At 37.5% G+C, this 19559-nt stretch overlaps 1 protein-coding gene across 1 annotated transcript in view; it reads left to right on the forward strand.

Annotated features, from left to right (window-relative positions):
* The first annotated feature begins 351 nt into the window (after window positions 1–351).
* The window catches only part of hpca (hippocalcin), a 70186-nt gene continuing 50978 nt past the window's right edge, over window positions 352–19559 (forward strand). Inside the window, exon 1 of the mRNA XM_065253741.2 lies at window positions 352–539. The gene's annotated coding sequence lies outside the window, so the exon portion shown is untranslated. The remainder of the gene's footprint in view (window positions 540–19559) is intronic.

Below are 19559 nucleotides of genomic sequence, written 5' to 3' on the forward strand. Positions count from 1 at the left end.
ACATGTAAAGATAAAGTGTAAAAGTAACAATACTGTCCTGGTTTAGTTTTATTTAATGGATTTTTTATAGTAGCCTATAGTGGATGATTGCATATTTGGCTCCACACCGTTCTGAATATGATCTTGTATAAATTTCAACCAAAATATACACTTTAAAATGCAACTTTAACCATGTTAATGAAGAATCCTGCAGCTTTTATGATTCATTCATTATTCATGTCTGTTTTCCAGAAGGTGCTGCTATGAAAGAAATTGACCCCGACACCGAAGCGATCGTAGTGACATCTTGTTAAAACGGCACCAACCACGTAATCCTACCAACACCCTCCCTCGGTTTAAATGCGCTCTTCGGTCGCAGTAGTGTAGACGAGCAGCCTCCTCCTCCTCTTCCTCGTCCTCCTCCAGCAGCAGCAGCGCGCCGCCGCGGCTCGTGTTCGGTTATCATGGTCTACAGTGAGCGGCAGCATTAGACACATCACGGGACTCTCCTTTAACAACAGATCAACACATCGAGGGCAACGTCGCGTTTCTTGCACACGGTAAGACAACCAACGCGTCCTGCGCACTTTAAATATTGATTTGGATCTATTCTTAATGACGGAACGTTGACTCTCATGTCGCACACATAGACTGAGCGCACTGTTGTAAAAACACATCCCATCATAACCACGCGTTCACCTACTACGTTACCTATGTGAAATAATCGAAAATAATATCCAGTCGTACGAAGCAATGCACGAAGGTAATTTTCTTTGCGTTTATTCATTGATACGGGTGATCATACAGACTTGTAGTCATGTTATGTACTGTAGTTTATGAATGAATTGATAGTTTTGCTCTCATCTTATGACGCATGTATGGAATGTTCGGACGGTTCAGGGGTCGCGCGCCCGACGGATGTGCGCGCTTCCAGTCATTCTGTTTGGACAGTCAGTCAATGCTATTGTTCACACGGTACAGTAGCACTGAGAAAGACGAATCCCGCACATGTAACACTATCTTCTGCTACTGGATCAGTGCTATAAGCTGTTTAAAAGTGTACAACAAGGCAAGGTATTTCTACGTCGACTGTTTCACTCAAATAGAAGAAGAATAACATATTTAAATTGAGTGCATAAGTACAAACATTTAACAATTTGAACAAAACATGTAACAATAAAAGAAACACAAAAACATTGACAGACACGATTAGGACTTGAGTATTGCACATTATTATTGAGAAATGTTGCACACTGAAATGTTTTAAACAGTATTACACATTGAAATGTGAGCAAGTGCACATTATAAATTGTTTAGCACAATATTTGCATTCAATATTGTTAAATGCAAGTTTTTATGCAGTTTTATGATAAGTTTTCCAATGATATTGCATTGTATAGTACAGTATTTCATGTTATATATATTTTTACAGTATTGCACATTCATTTTGGTTAAATGCATTGTTTTTTTATAGTATTGCACATTCTGAATTGTACAGAATGACCATAGATGTGCAGGGCTGCAGCCGACTGCTGTTCATTTATCACATTGTATGTTATAGAAAGTGACATGTTTACTCATTAAAAGTGAATAACATTGGTATTCAAGGAGGTACGAAGATTTTATATTTAGAGGGGCTGAGCCCTCAGTAAGGATATGAAGAGAGCATTTTGATGGCTTTTTGTACATCGGGATCAGTATTATTATTTATATACATATTACTCTTCCATACAGCTCCAAACCCTCATGACTATCACTTTATCTTCAGTCAAACTAATTAAACATTTGTAGTAATGGTGACTAAAAATCCAAAACAGCTATAAAGGTATGAAAGCTAATAATGTGACAAAGTTTGCTGTAGGAATATTAACCATTTGTATAAAAACTGACCAGTCCTTTCATTACACATTATTAGGCAATGCAGTCATAACACAGCATGCATAGCCCAGTTCATAAACTGACATAAATCATACATGACCCCATTAATGCCTGATGTAAAATAAGTTATGTTTTGGAACAACATACCGTAAGGGTGAGAAAATAATTGCATGATGTTTTTTGGGTTACAAACCATAATTATCATGTCTGTATCTGCTATTCACTTTATTCTTCATCGTCTCTGACCCATTCAGTCTTTTTTCTTGTTCTCCATCTGTTTGTACTCCAGCTTTTAAACGTGTTGTATATTCATCTATAAACAGAAAACATGTCACTGGATGTTGTTAATGGTCTGATCTGATCTGATTTGTGTGTTACAGAATTGGGTGTGCACTGGGCTTGTTACATCCCAAGTGTGTGTGTGTGTATGTGCATGTGCATAAGCAAATGATCTTGAATTATGGGATAGCTAACATTAGCCAATTTAAGATGACACATTTTCTTAGATTTTGCAGACATTAATGCACTCATGCAGGCTAGCAAACTAATCAAAACATAAACGAAAATGCCTTCTATATGATCTCTGGGCTGGATATTTTAAGTTGAGGAGTGATATTAAACTTAAGCTGGAACAAACATAGCTGTCTATTTACCTCCATCACTGCTGATGCTTCATAAACGTACACAACAAGCTGCTGTTTTTTTTTTTGGCTTGGCATTGATACTGTGTAGTGGACATTGCCTAACAATGATGCAGAAGTATAAATGAAAACTGATGCGTCAAGGCTACGCCGTAGGTCTTATCAGAAGTATAATGGACCGTTTAGATGACAGAAAATTATTGGAATCACATGATTTTATGATAGTCATAGAATTAATAGCCTATCCTTTGAAGTGTTGTCTTTTTATTAATCGATTGTATTAAAGCTGAAAAGATTTATATATGATGTACTAAAACTGCTATACAGTAGTTTGCCATGGCCACACTTGTTCTTCTGTTGCTATTTTTAATGCTTTTATAGAGCTCTTTAAAATGAAACCGTGCATGACGGTGAGAATGAGCATTAAAAAAAATCTGGATCATTTGATGATAATGAGTTGTAGCAAATAATATTAACATGAAAGAAATGTCATTGGAGAGTTTTGTTTCATAATGATGCAATTTCACATAAAATCACATTCAAGTCTTTTTTGAGAATGTGAAATTTCCTCCTTTATAAAATCAGCTTTTATTCATTGTTTGATATGAGCTGTTTTTGTTACCTGTTGTTTACATCAGCTGATTTTTTAACCTTTTTATTTCCATTTGATTTCTGTTTTCTTTGATAAATCTTACATGAGTGACACATCATGCATATGATGGAGTCTCCTCTGTGCCATTGATGTTGCTGGAGCCTCCAGTTATGTAAGAAGATAAGAAGCGGCTTCATCTTCAACAGTCTGTTTATAATCAAGCAGTGGCCTCATCTGAATCCCTTTAGGGCATTTCTGATGGAAGGGTCATGACATCAGGTCAAGGATGGTTTCAGGGTTTTTTCGCCACTTTAGACGTGATGTATGTTTGTGTGTGCTTAGTTGACAGATGTGTGATGGTGGAGGGGAAAAAGCTGTGAAATTGTATTCAGTACAGTACTGGGTTGTTTGTTCTTTATGGTGCACATTTAAATAGGTTTATCCCTTTAGAGGTTACTTCGCATTTAAGTATGCATTTGAAAAAAATGGAGATGAGATTGACTTTAGGGGTTAGTGATTTTTGCATGGCATTAACAACACCAAAGGATCAGTACTTCATACAAACAATGCATTACCTCTTTGAAGGATGAATCCCTGTCAAGGCTTTTTTATTTCTTTCAGAAATCTCATTTCTCATTCATTCTCACTCTATTGTTTTCTTTGCTGGTTAGCAGCACATGATCCTCTTCGCCTCTGGTGAAAGGCTGAATATGATGTGGATCTCATTCAGTTTTTCAACAATAATGAATAAGAAATACGTCCTCAATCATGAGAACCTGTGGCTTGCTATTCATAATTTGTACTTTATGGCACCAGAAACACTGGTCTATAAAATATCAACTTTTGTAATCTAAGAATTACCGTAAATCCTCTAATATAGGCCCGGGCCTTTATTTTACTCAAGCACATCGCGACCCAGGCCTTTATTGGAAGGAGGCCAGAATTAGAGACAGGCCTTTATTTCTATTTGAGCAAAACGGACTACCAGTAGAATGAATAAAAACGAGATTTTGTGTCAATTTGAACCTATTAAATACTAGGTGCATTTATGGAAAATGTACAGTTACCATATAACATTATGGTATGCATACAGAACATTTACAAAAAATAACGGTAATTCAGGCTACTGGCAAAAACATAGCAAACATAACGGTGGTGCATTTTAAACATTTAACCATACACTGTGATAATTAGGCTACCGGTATTCATAACAAAAGGCAACTTACTGGTTTAGACACCTTGCCACTCCAAAGTTTAACCATCCTCAGATCGTTCAATTATAGTCCTATGTCATGTTGTTGTGTGTCCGGTTTCGTTTGGTTTGAAGTAAAAAAAAAATCCTCCAATTCTGTTTAATCCTCCTCCTCCTCAGTTTCCTCCTCTTCCTCTTTGGCTCCGCAGCTGCCATGGTAAACAATGTTGACTGAAGTCTCACGTGCGAGTCAAACCTCAAACGCGAAGTGATTGATTGAATGACATGACCAGGCTACCGTAGCGATGGCTTGGATTCGTGAGCAAACATTGCCCCCCTGTGGTATTTGCATGTATGACAAGCATAATGTTGTGGCCTGCCCAGAAAAATGTTACTTCTAATAATAGCCCCGGCCACTATTAGAGACCGGCCTTTATTTACCTCCGCCGACAACGAGACCGGCCAATGTTAGAGACCCGGCCGCTAATGGAATACAGGCCAATATTAGAGGATTTACGGTAATGGACATTAGTGATAATATTAGTCATGGCACTTAACCAAAAAAAAAAAAAAAACATATAGAGGACTGAAGGTAGTGGTAGGTGCAGTGTGTAATTTTTAGAAGGATCTCTTGACAGAAATGCTAAATTATGTACAAAACTATATTATCAGGGGTGTGTAAAGACCTTTCATAATGAACCGTTATATTTTTGGATGAGACGTTTTTGTCTAAATACACCGAGGGTCCCTTACGTGGAAGTCGGCATTTTGTGCAGCCATGTTTCTAGAGAAGCCCTTAACGGACAAACTTTTTTAACAAAGTTGTCTCAGACGATGACATGTTTTTGCGGTGGCGGCTACCGTAGCTTGTCTATACGTTTCAAAAGCGAGGAGTGAGCAGTGGACTGAGCCGTTGGTTGCAATTCACAACCTCACCACTAGATGCAGCTAAAATTTACACACTGCACCTTTAATGGCAAATACTGATATTGAGAAAGCAATGTGGCCGATATGAGGCCGATAGAGCAGAAATGTAATTACAAAATATGAAATACAGTAGAATTGGACAAATTATATTTGTGTGCCAAATAAAATAATCAGTAATACAGGAAATCAAATGTATTATGCCACATGTATATATTATACACACACTGTTGAATGCTTTATTTTGATTGGTGGAGAAATGTTCGACGGTTGTTGATTATTTTTGTTTATATCACGGGGCTGTTGAATGCTTTATTCTGATTGGTTGAGAGATGTTCCATGGGTTTTGATTATTTTTCTGTAAACCGCACACCTACTTTGTCAAACCAGAGCACTGGTTCTTGGTAACCGTGGTATAAGCGGAATAATTGACTTCGGTCCTTTGAATTATTTGAAAATAATGCACACCCGCTTGGCGTCGTGCCGCATTACCACCATGGGTGTGCATTATAATTCAATGACCTGTTGTCGATTATTCCTTACGTAAACTACACACCTGACCTGTCAAATGTCTTAAAATAACCACCAGAGCAATTTTTGTGTTCATCGTAGTATAAGATGGCATAATTTGACCCGCGGTGTAACTCTGCTTCACATTGTGCTGCATGTGCATTATTTTTGAATAATTCAACAGCGCGTCGTCAATTATTTGTTACTTGTGTTATACAATGTTAGGATCTCACCCACCTCACACAGCCCATAGTATTGCTGGCCGTACTGTAGCACATCATTGGTGATTTTATTCTATTTTGCGCCATATGGTGGCCATATGACAATGACGGTAATTCCAAATATCGGGCGATATATTGGTCTAACGCTACTTGGAAGTACGCTTCATTTATTTATGTTGAAAAACACTACAAAACCTCTAGCAATCAAAAATGCCTTTCTAGATGTCTTGTGCCCATGTTTAGGGACTGTGGTAGTTTAAAAACAAGTGGTGTAACTGAGCTTTGAGGTCCATTCAAACCTTCAGTATTTCACATTCAGCATTAAAACTCTCACTGGAACACCTCCTCGTGTAACCGAGCCCCGTGCGCCTCACTTTCACCTGACCGCTGCGTTCCACTCAGACCAATTGCGGCTGCACTGCGGGATGCGATTGTGAGCTTGAGAGGCTTTTCAAAGCAGGATGTGGCTTCTGCATCCCCACCGGGAAGATTTCTCTTCCTTTATCCATAGTATGCCCAGACCCGGCCTCGCCCGGCACCTTCCATTAGTCTGCTGAAGGAGCAGCCAATTACCCTCAGCAGCTGCGGTTGATTCCAAGAGCTCGCTGGAAACCACTGTGTTGTTCTAGCCAACAAGTAAGTGTGTTTGTGTGTCTGTCTGTGTGCGTCTGTGCCTGCTGCAGTTTTGAGTGTTTTCCTGGTTGGTCTTCTGTCTGTAAGTAAAGGCAATCAGTGTCATGCTGTTTCAAAGCTCGCAGGCTGCAGAAAAACTTAAGAAAAGCAACATATATTGTGAATAATTATGTTTCGTCTGAGAGCACTAGAGGACTGTAGTGATAACTGTATTCGCAGACACTGCTGTTCAGGTCTGGCTTGATGTTAACATGCACTGGTGAGTCAGTTTCTTCCCTGTCAAGTCTTGTAAGACCTTTCATTGACACTTGGGAATGAGGAGGACCTCTTTGACATGACACAAGGTATTTAGGGATTATTTGCAGACTGAGATATCATACCGCAGGGGACGAGTAAATGTAATGTTTTTACACAGGAGTTTCTTCACCTGCACAGAGGTTTACTGAATAAAAAAAAAGAAGTTGCGTCAATTAACAGCAGGCATGACACACCTTTACTGAAAAATTGATGCGTATTGATTTCCTGAGCACAGACTTAGTCAAGATAAATGACATGTTTAATTTGATGTGAATGAAAATGAGCTGCGATGTTCAGCCTGTTGTTGTCGACCGTTCAGCCAATAAAACATCGAAAAAATGTTCACTCTTGACAACATGGGTAATGAAACGATGTGACCTTAAGACATCAGAGTTATCAGATTGTCTACCGATTATCTAGTGAAATTGAAAATCTGTCAACTCTAATGAAGTTTTTTATCAAATGTTTTTAATATTATTAAGTAAAATGATTACGTTCTATGACTTTGCATATTTGTTGATCATTTTGTGTGTTAAGGCCTCTTAAGACTTTAAAAATCCAGTTTAGCCTTAATGACCTATAAATAGTTATTTTAAAAGTAATCTCAAATGATCTAGAAATAGTAGCGTAAGGTTAAATAAAGCAACTGTCCAAGGTCGACAAACTCCCATAGGTTTTCAGAGTCCTTTGACACAACAAGAGAAATAAGTCAACCGCGCTTACACAAACGTTACACGTTACAGGATCAAAGCAAACCAACAGTTTGGCATGTTTGATCCAATGCAGAGGGACCGTGGGAGCTCACTTCCTCTTCTGAGACTTTATATACATGTTTGAGGTTGAAGGAGAAATTCGCGCTGAGGGGCCGGTTTGCGTTCTGGTGATAGGGGGATGTGTATTTTTAGTTTTGGCCTCATCACAACAGGAAATAGGATAGTGGGCTCCATCATGTCTCAAATAGCATATTTTTCAGTTTCCTTTTCTCCCAACCCTTAAAACAGTTTCCCAAACCCTCCCACTAAAGAATAGGTGGAATAGTTCATCCTTATTTGGGAATACCATGGAAGCTTTGCCATATGGAAATGTACCATAATACCACTTTGTCATAGCTTTTTTGCTTTGTCATAGTTTAAAGTTAAATGACTATATGCAACACAGTTGATAAACTGAAAACAATTCTGACTTTTTATTGAACTTGAAGTGTCTTATACAGTAAGTTCACCCAGCAGTATATTCATGTTCTGTTTGGAGTGCTAAATGCGGTTTTAACTGTTAATAATCTTCAAAACATAATCTGGCTATGAAGGAAAGTGAGTCCCTTGATTTTTAGAGCAAATTGGGTTTATTTGTACTATTTGGATAAATGAAACGGCATCAACTAAGCTTAGTTGTCTAAACGTCACATCCTGTTATATATATAGCATGACGGATGAGCTTTGCTGGTTATTAGATGTCAGTCACCTTCAACCTGTCTCCATTTATAAAAAATTGCTTTCCATCATTTTAGTTATATACATTTGTCAAGGCTGTTGCAGGTTGGAGAGGTGGACTGGCTGTAGTCATCAGGGCCGTGCAAAACACAATAAAAAAGACAATTTTAGATCTAATATTTTTCTTGCAAATAGAGTGAGACAGAAAAATCTATATAGAGGGGTCTAAAGTATGCAGCTTTGTATCATATAATGCATTGTGACTACAAGATATTATTAAGTTTACAGTGTATTGTGGATTTTTTATCATATTTAATATATAATTCTATTCCCGTTCTGAATTTATTATTTTTTGATTATTTAAAAAAAACGCAATTATGAGGATAATTCAGAGGATTCGAAAATCCGTATGATCCTGTTTACTGGTGTTATGAAAAGTATTTTTATGAAAAAAAAAAAAAAAAAACTCAAAGTAATTCAAAAGCATTAATAGTTTTTTAGTCAAACAACATCAAGACCAAACCCCTCCTCGAAGCATGTGAATCTTCAGGAATGCTGTGAGTGAACATGTATGCACCATTGTTTATATTGAATCCTGTGTGAGGAAGTTTAGCTGCTGGTTACTTGCATATAACGTTCTAGGGAGGTTACACACAGCAATAACCAAAGCGGTGCATGCTCTTTTCACGTCGTTCTTGTAAAATAATAAAAATAAACAAGCATACCATTTCGCGTAAAGGGATAGTTCGGCCAAAAATGATATTAAACCCATGATTTACTCACCCCCAAGCTGTCCGAGATGCATTATGTCCATCGTTTTTCAGACAAACACATTTTCAGATATTTTAGAAAATGTTTTAGATCTTTCAGTTAATTAAATGTGAAGTTACGGGGTCCACGTCCTTCAAGTCCAAAAAATGTGCATCCATCCTTCACAAAATAAATCCAAACGGCTCCAGGATGATAAACAAAGGTCTTCTGATGGTAATCCGTGCCGTGTTGTTGTAGAAATATCCATATTTAAAACTTTATAAACGAAAATAACTACCTTCCGGTAGCGCCGCCATCTTAGACTCGGGGGCACAGAGCAGCAGCAGAGTAACCTCCCTAAGCTGCGTAAAACCCTCGTCATGAATGCGGACGCGACCAAGATTTCTACAACAAAACTGTGCGGATTACCCCCAGAAGGCCTTTGTTTATCATCCTGGAGCCGTATGGATTTATTTTGTGAAGGATAGATGGAACTTTTTTTGACTTGAAGGACGAAGACTCCATAACTTCACATTTAATAAACTAAAAGATCTAAAATAACTGAAAATGTGTTTGTCTGAATAATGATGGACATATGCATCTCTGACGGCTTCAGGGTGAGTAAATCATGGGTTTAATATCATTTTTGGCCGAACTATCTCTTTAACGCTACAATGCCAACTCAAGGGTATCCCTGTACTATGCATTGTGCAGTAGTAAGAACCCGTTAGTGCCTGGGATCGCCCCGGATGAGATTGTACGGTGAAAGGTCATTTTATTTACGGCTAAATTATTATTCATTCATTTTACTAAAAGTTAGATTGAGCAGGCCTACACAAAAGGGCATTTAATTGCAAAACAATTTTTGGACAAAAGGTAATATTGGCCATTAACCCCTACACGCCCCTTCCCAGCAGAAGCCTGTAAGTTACAGTAGGTGTACATTTTATTCCTGTATCTTCTTTACACTTATCAAAGTAAATGTAAACTATACTGCCGGTCTTGGCCAAGCTTAGTTTTTTAGTTCCCACAGTTTAGGCTTGAATCCAGTGTGACAGGATCTTAGCTTCTGTCCTGTCATTGAGAGATACTGAGGTTGGCATGTTAGGGTTTATGTCAGGACATCATAAAAGGCTCAGGAATCTGACAGTATTTGTCCACCTTGAGGCCTGTTTCTTCATCAGAGATCTGCTAAGTGAGAGATCAGTTCTCCTTGACCTGAATACTGCGGTGCCTTGGGCAATTAAGGTGTGCAGAGGATCATTATGATATGAGATGAGGATGTCCTCTGAGTCTCACACAGTTCAGTGTGTAGTGTTATAAATAGGAATGAGCTGCTCTACATTCGGTTTCCATTAATGGAAACTTCCACAAAATCCATTTACTCTCATGCAGGTATCATAGAGGTTGAGGCGTGATACAGTATCTCTGGAAAAGTGTAAAGGCTTTATTTTCTACTAGCAGTCAAACAAATACCAATGTGTATACTGTAGCAACATATTGTGTTGCCCCAATGATAAAGTGTTAATGATAAAACCATACCCTAAAATCAAAGGGAAATGATGTGGTCTAGAAGCAGCTAATCCTGGTTTAAAGCTTAAACTTGAAACAAACTGTAAACTTATTTCTAAAATCTGATTGGTCGATTGAATGTCGTCCCAGGATCAACATAACGTTGTCCCAGGATCAACGTAATGTTATCAACCAAGCCTTTAAGTGCAGCATTTTTTTCTGTATTTTAAAATCTCTATAAGTTGCATTGAACAGGAAAGACCAAATTAAGATAATTTATCCGTCATCATATCAAAATTAAGTTCATCATTTGTATTTAATTGACTTGTCACTGTTGCCTGATTCATTACTGTTAAATAATTGGCTCGTTTGAATTAGTACACACCGCTTGTGCTCTGTGCTTTTGTTGTGGAGTTGAATTTACATATCAAAATCCACTGAAATGACGTCAAGTGAATCTATAGCTAGCACCCTGCTGCTTATGGTCTTTGTATTGTGTGGTTTTGTTTTCCTCATTATTAGATTGTAATCTGGAAATGAAGGCTTTGGTAAAACGTCTGTGGTCTGGCACAATTTATGAATTCGAACAGGCGTCATTCAGAAAAACAGATGTGATTTGTATGTTGGCCAATAGGAAACCGGTTCTCAGAATTCACGAGTTTAGACAAAAGACTTGAGGCAAAAGTGCTCAACATCAATCATAGGTGGATTTACATCACTGTCTGCTGAAATATCAAACGTAATTCTCTGTATTTTAGTGACATGTGGCACTTTTGTTATACATAGATATATTAAACATTATCCTTTGATTGGTATCCTTTTATTGATGTTGATTGGTTGGTCATTGGATTCTCTTTTTTGTTTTTACATCTAACAATATACCTACAACACGCATAGCAAAATGTTCATTTTATGCTCAAAATCACACATTGTAAACTAAACTCCAACAGTCATTTTCAAAATACAATAATACACTAACACAATACACTTTGTCAATAGCACAATGTCATAAAAAACACATTTTTATTATTTTAGATGTGTCAGGTCCACCCTTATACAATACAGAGTATATTGTATTGATCATTGATTGTGTTTCGCACTGCACTTTCTTTTGAAGTGTCTCTACTTTTTTTGTTTCATTGGGTTTAGTAAATTAATGCATTGTTTGGTTTGCTGCAGAAATTAAATACAAAAATGAATGACCCATCTCAGAGTACCTTTATAGAATGGACAGTTTATGAAGAAAGTAGACAGAGACAGAACATTACCGCAAGGTAACAAAAATATACAATATTATTGCCATCAGTATAACATTAGAAAAATGACAAACAAAAAAGCCACAGAAGAATACAGTAAAAAAAAAGTCTAATCTATCGCGTTTGTATTGGCCATATGTTCTCATCCACATCACACCTGATATCTTATCTGGCAAGGAATCTTGGCAAGAATCCTTTGCCATGTCTTATCCACTCCTGACAGTGTTCAGTTGTGATGTCTGGGCATACACCAGACACTGAATCCAGGAGGTACTGGAGGAAAACCTCTCCCTTTTTCTGATACTCATCTTTGTCTGACTCATACAGGCATTTATCTTCATCATTTATTTTTTTGTGTTCCTCATATTGTTTCTTTTCCACACAAGATCGACCCAAAGAGTTCCTCTTTTATAGTATTGTACCTTATGGTCATGTGATTGAAAAAACCTGAATCAGCTGTGATGTGCATAACTTCAGTCAGCTGTTTTTCATTTGCTAAGGAATACTGTAAAACACATGGGGCCCTATTTTAACGTGCAGTAAACCAATGAGAGTCACAGCTCTCATCCCATTTAAAAGCCAGTTGCGCTGGCGCTATGTCTAATCCCTATTTAGATGACGGACTTTGTAAACTGAAAAACTAAGCGGAGGAAGAAGATCCCCAGTTTAAGATTAATGTTAAATAATTGTGTTGTTTTTCACTTGTATTGAAATTGTTATTTTTTTATTAAAACCTTTAAACCCCGTTTTCTTTTAGTCATGGAAGTAAAAAGCAGGCTTGTAATTGCTTTAAATGTATGGCTATCCAATATCATCAAAAAATAATTTACAAGTATGTAAGAAAAGGTTTGTACTCTAAAAATACTTTATTTGTAACAAACAGGAGATAAAGAATTTACAAACGGCTCTCCGCACGTTTCAGCACTTTGGACAGCGTTTTTTTTAGCAAATAGTTTTTTTAAGCATTACTTAAAAATGTTTCTCATCTCACCATATCCACAGGTACAGAGTCATCATATAAAATCCATGAGGTAGCATTAAAAAAACATTTAAAAACAGACGCATTTGTTCAAAGCAAAGCATTTATTTACTTACCAGGCTGCAGGTGAAGCAGCTCTTTGCGCCTTCTAACGTCTCATAATTAGTCCTCATTTATGTCCAAGAGACTCAATAATAATCTTTTACATTCAATCCTTTAATCTTTCATATTTAAAAGCATTTTTGTGCTGCTGTGCATTCATGTACCTTGTGATAAGCAAACCCGCGTTGTCCTCCCGTGTATAGGCGCATTTTACTAATGCGCTCTTTAAATAACATAAAACACATTGCGCCATTGACTTTAGACTTTAGAGCAGGTTTTTGTTGGTCAATGGCGTAGTCTATTTTAGTTGCCTCAAAATAGCAACGCGCCAACAATGCGCCTGAACACACCTCGTTTTCAGACCAGAACGCCCATGGGCGCAAAAGGGGGCGCAAATGCATTTGCTATTTAAACAACGCGGCCCTAAACGTGAAAATTAGGGTGGAAACTAGCGAAAGACACTTGCGTCGCGCATTGCGCTGCATTGCGCCGGGTGTAAGATAGAGCCCATGGGATGTGTTTGTGTTTCAATTCATCATGAACAGCTGTTCACTTAGACTTTAGCCTATAAGTCAGGTTTAGCAAATGATGTTATCTGTTTTGACACACAGTATTTGTACATTTGACCGTAAAAATTAGGGATGCACCGATAGGATTTTTTTTGGGCCGATACCGATACCGATTTAAGCAGACAACTTCTGGCCGATACCGATGCCGATACCGATATTAAACACTTGTATACAATCTATACAGTTGGTCTATTAGCTAGTTTATTTCTGCGTCAAATTATTTTTACTGAACATGGATTGTATCTAATTAACATTCAACTGACCAACATAATAAGAGGCACAAATTAAGCTAAAACAAATATAATAAGACAACATGACAACCTTCAATGGTGGTTTTTGCTATTCAGCATTTCTTTTATAAACAACATTAACTATTTTTTTTATTACAAATAATGGATTTCTTTAATAAACATAAATAATGCCAGTGCTATTGCTTTAAACAGAGTATAAATATTGCTACTTCAAAAAAGTTGGACTTCTTGCCCCACTAAAGTGCAGTCTGTTTCTTTTATTGTCCAAGACATTTGAGCCAGCTCAACAAAGGTTTTCTGTCGGTGCTTAAGTATAGTGCACACTAGGGCTGGACCAGAATGTTCGAATATTCGTTCCGTTGGTTGACATCCGATTTTCAGTTTTGAGATTCGAATATATATATATATATATTTTACAGCGTTAATGCAGAGCTTTTGCCAAGCAGGAAGTGCGCTTCACGCTCCAGCTCTATAGGTGGCGCAGAGAGACCAACATCCATAGCCAACAGCCATCAAACGCAGCCAGTAGAAGAGATCAGAAAGAGATCGCCTCGAACGGAAAGCGGGCTTTCTGCTTTGGCATTCACGCTAATAGTGTTGTAAATAACGTTCAGTTTCTTGCAAAAACTGATTGATTTGCTTCACAAGACATCAATATGCCACACGGAGTTATGGGGGATTACTTTTGTATTAGATATACATGTTTAAAGTGGCGGATCGGTTGACTTGCATGCCGGACCACTGGGGTTTCTGCAAAAAATCTTCTTTATTGTTCTACTGATGAAAAACATATTGGATGGTGTAAGTGTTAGTAAATAAACTTAATTTTGAAAGTATGCTACCGTTTTATTACAGTTTGTTGAACTTCATTCATTCGTTCATTTATTTACGTTGTTTTATTTAAATAGCCTAAGTTACCCTTTACGTTATCAGTAATTACTATGCTTCTAATTTCTGATAAGGGAGTGTTTGTTTGTTAGAAAAATAATAGGCTAACGTTACCTTATTAAAAGTATTGCTCGTGTTTTGTTTCACTAATGCTGTTCTCGCAGCACGCGTGACAGGCACGCCGCTACATATGCACACAGATTCCTGCCTTTATTAAAGAGAAAAATATGTTCAGCCCCTCCTTCCGAAGCTTTGAATATTTGATTTGATTTCTACTAGAGCTTTGAAGCTCAAAAAATGGTATTCGGAACAGCCCTAGTGCACACCCAAACATTAAATCATTTTAATTGAACAACAGACATGCAATTCATTGACTTTATGCGGTTAATTAATAAACAATCGGTATCGGCCTTTCTCGTGCTATTGCCGATATGCCGATGGTTTCAAATTCATCAAAAATCGGCCGATAAATATCGGCGGCCGATGCATCGGTGCATCACTAGTTAAAATGTGTTGTTTTGGTCTTGGTTGAGCTTGCGTGTAAAAGAAGTTCAGGCACATCAACAACATTACAGGCAGTGTTGGTACTCAAAAAGGTAATTAATTATTAGTTACTGATGACATCTTCAATCATGTACAGTAACTACATTAAGTATATCTTTCTAAATCACATTTAGTAAATGATACAAAAATAGGCTTGAAAGAAATCATATAAAAGTACATACATTATTTTGGTAACACTTTTTAAGGTCCAATTTCACTATTAGCAAACTATTAACTACTTTTGCCTCAGTATACTCCTAATTACAGCTTATTAATACTAAGTACAGTAGTTGCTAAGCTTAAAGGGGCCGTGAATTGGTCGATTTTATTGCTTTATGACGTTGATTGATGTCTACTTATGCATTTCGCGTTGTTTTTACATTCAAAAACATCAAAAGCAATAAGTAATACGCTATTTTGTAACATGGATTAGTGGCTGTCTTGAGGAATGGTTCGTTTGAAGGGGCGGGCCGCATTGAAGACCTGAACGTAAACACCCACTGCTATGATTGGACAGCTTCGTTCCCCATCATTACATGTAGGGAAATGTTTTAAAAACATTAATGTGATAAAAATAGCAGCCGAACACAAATATGTTTGAGACACAAAAGATTCTGGGTGCTAAACATGATACACATAAATGACAATACGTATATTAAAGTAGAAACAAAACTCGACGTGACTAAATTACCGTATACAACACAGTAAGCGTGCATCCGAATCTAAACTGCGGCTAATAAATCCTTATCAATAACTTTGTATATTTCTATTGTGCTTGTGAGGTTGCTTTTACATTCACGTAATGTTAAATACCACAGTCATATGATAAAAAATAAGCTTTGTTGAGTGTTTGACCTTTCAAACGCAACTTGCCTAAATTACCGTATACAACACAGTAAACGGGCATCAGAATCTAAACTGCGGTTGATAAATCCTTCCTTATAACTAACTTTGTATATTTCTACCTTTAAATTACAGTCGTATTGTTAAGTGTTGTACCTTTTATTAATCGTTTAATGTTTTTAGTAAATTAAAACGGTCAACAAACGTATTTAGACACGGATGTTACAACAGGACATAGCAAGCAATCTCTTTTAACAAAGCAATAGTGAAACGCAGTAACTTAAATAAAGTAAAATGTCTTACTGTGAATTATACTGCTGTGTCATTGTTGTCAGATCCAATATAAGTGGTGCTTCTGACTGAGTCTCTCTGCAAATCCAGCATCGACTTCTTTACAAATGAATCCATGTCCACAACGTTAACAAACGCTCCCCACACCAGCTGGAACTTCTTCAAAAGCAAACTTTATCCAAGCATATTGCTAATGTTAAGTTCCAAGCCTCCGAATTGAAGTATTAAGCTTCTGTGTTGTTCCCACGCGGTTCTTTCACAACCGATAATGCGTTTCCATGGTATCATAACAGATCACCGCGTCAAAATAAAAGTCTCTCAGAAAAAATGTATTTAAAAAGTCATTTTGGTTAAATTTGTCAATCTTTAAAGACATGTTTACTTACTGAGACACACGTGTCACGCGAAGCTGTGGGCGGGGCTACAAAAGTAGACTTGTCCTTTTGGTTATGGGGAGGTGTTTCAATTCTACTTTGACGTCATAGATTTCCGAATTTTAGACTGGAGTGTTTAGCTGGCTTGGTGCCAAAGACGGTTATATTTCAGTAGCACGGACGTTTTCAGTTCTGAAACTTGCAGGATGTTCATTTAAGTATGATGAACTCTTATATAACAAATTATCAAGTTAAAATTGAGTTTTTGATTCACCGCTCCTTTAAGTATTGGTAGGATTAAGGATGTAGAATAAGGCATTAATATGTGCTTTTTAAGTATTCATAAACAGCCAATATCTCAGTAATATTAATGCTAATAATTAACCAGTTGAACACTACACTAGTTTGTGTTACCATTATTATTATTAACTTACCACATTATTTAAAGTGAGAAGGATACATTTAAAACATGCATTTTAACTTTAGACTTTAAATGTCGATGTTAAATCCATATATTATCATCCAGGTGGATGATGCACATTGGTGGTGGTTGAGGAGAATCCCCCTTTCATATGTAAAGCGCTTTGAGTGCTGCAGAAAAGCGCTATATAAATGTAACAAATTATTATTATTAATTATTAAATTATTATATTACCGAACAAATAAGAGGAAAACCATTTGAATTACAGTAATAACTTAGTAACTAGTTACACCCAACACTGATTAAAGGGATAGTTCACACTTGCTTTTTCTCCAATTTCTTCCCCTGCGGTGTATTTTTGTCATTGAATCCATCTTTTCCCATAAAGATAAAATAATGTGGAGGTCATCTGGCTTCCACCTCCATTACCCTCAAAAATGACAAACAGTTTTGAAGTGATTTACATAATGCATTAATGTGTATGTACCGTTTGGTTACTGAATCGACTGATCTTGTCTGGAGAGTTCTTTCACACATTTCAAAGGGTACAGTTGCTTCATCCTTATGTTTTATGTTTCTCTAGGCCAATTGTTGTTGTGCTAACCATATTCCCATTTCCAAAACTGACTTTCTGCCAGCAATCTGTCCGGAATTTCAATCAGTTTTATTGCATTGTTGGCAGTTGCCATGTCAAGAATGGCATTTTCCTGCACATCAGAAATATATATCGCTGAGTTGCTGTTCAAAAGTGCTGAAAATCCTCCTTTTCGAAATTTACCTTTTAAACGGAAGTAAAGATAACAACCATGCGCATGAGGAAAATTAATAATTGCTTTATTTAGGCTATAGTATATTTTCTATAGACGTGTAAAACCATATTTTGGCGGATTGTTTTTTACTTTCATTGTTTTTACTAGTTTGCCCATTTAGTCTTAATAATTAATGGAACCTAAACGAACTTGGCTTGCTGTTCTCGAAGGCAGCTCGAATCTTGGTCGGGCTCGAGACCCAATTCCAAGTAACAGAAGAGAAGAAAAATGCACTGAAGGAGGAGAGATGCCAGAAAAATTGCGGCTGGGCACGAACACTCACGTTTACCATGATTAATGATGATTGACAAGTAGGTTCCTTTCAAACCTATGTTAAAAGTGTAGCCGTTAAAATATTATTAGCCTTATAGTTTATTTTGATCATTGTGCTACGATCGATGGATATTTCTGAAGTTGTTTTAAAGAAGAATAAAATAATTACTTTTCAGACATGTGCGCTGTCACACATTTGAACGTCTCCGCATATGTACATCATTGCGACGTACATTTGCAAATGATTCATAAAGTCATACCTCCGCAATTCTTTGATCGATTGTGTTTTAGAAGTACTGTATGCTCAAACTCTAATGACAGCAATGTGATTGCTGATGCGCTGGTAGAGAGAGAGAGAGGCGGAGAAAAAGAGAGAGAGAGCGCGGCTCTGTTCAAAAGTGGAAATGATTGATGTTATTTGAAGTCGGCTCTTACCGTACAAAATACCCGATTAAGCTATTACGTGGCTATTATACACATTTTTTTCGGGACGTTCTTGCGACCCGGTGGCAACTTGTCCACGACCCAGTACTGGGTCGCGACCCGGTGGTTGGGGACCTCTGTCCTAGACTGCTACACACAGACATTTGTGCCATAAAGGCAGTACACAGCTATTGTATGCTAGCCTGGCTCCCCCTCCACTTAATTTTCATTTCGCTTCAGCAGTGCGTCTGGGATTTCTCTATAGAGTTTCGTTTTCTCCTGCAAAAATCTGCAGGACCAATCAGCGAACAGATGGGGGTGGCTAAGAATGATGACGTTGGGATCATGCGTCAGTTTGAGTTGTAGTTCAGTAATGGCAGTGGAGAAAGACATGAGAAAAGCTATTCGGTCCGTTGTTGCAAAACTGCCGAATATACAGAAGTTAAACCGGAGCAAGAACCAGGTTTGCTAAGTTTTGTTTGTCTGATTATTCTGACTTGTTGTTTCCAGCCGGTTTCGCTGCATGATATACGTCACGACCACACGTTAGCGATTGGCTTTGGCAGATCCTGAGTGACTCTGCGCAGATCCAATAGTTTTAAACTTCAACAATGGACCCTCCTTAACGGAAGTAACGCTTTGTAATGGAGCGTGGCCAGACTCTCTGTACAAATGAAATGAATGTATGAGAGTCTGGTTGGACCAGGCTAATTGTATGCAGCCAGAGCTGGAGACTGTTTGTGTCATGAGCTCCAAAAACTTAATTTGTCATTGCGAAGGCATATTTCCGTATGACAATAAATAAACGCAAGGATCTTTCTGTGCAGTGACACGTGAAGCCAGACATTTTATGTCAAAACTGAACATACTTCTGTAAAAATATGCACATATATTTATCACACATATTGTTATCCAGACGGAGGTGCCGGGAGCACTGCATTTGACAAATACAGTAATACTGCCAAACCAACTGCTCCT

This window comes from Paramisgurnus dabryanus, chromosome 19 (genome assembly GCF_030506205.2).
Source record: "Paramisgurnus dabryanus chromosome 19, PD_genome_1.1, whole genome shotgun sequence".
NCBI classification, from domain to species: domain Eukaryota; kingdom Metazoa; phylum Chordata; class Actinopteri; order Cypriniformes; family Cobitidae; genus Paramisgurnus; species Paramisgurnus dabryanus.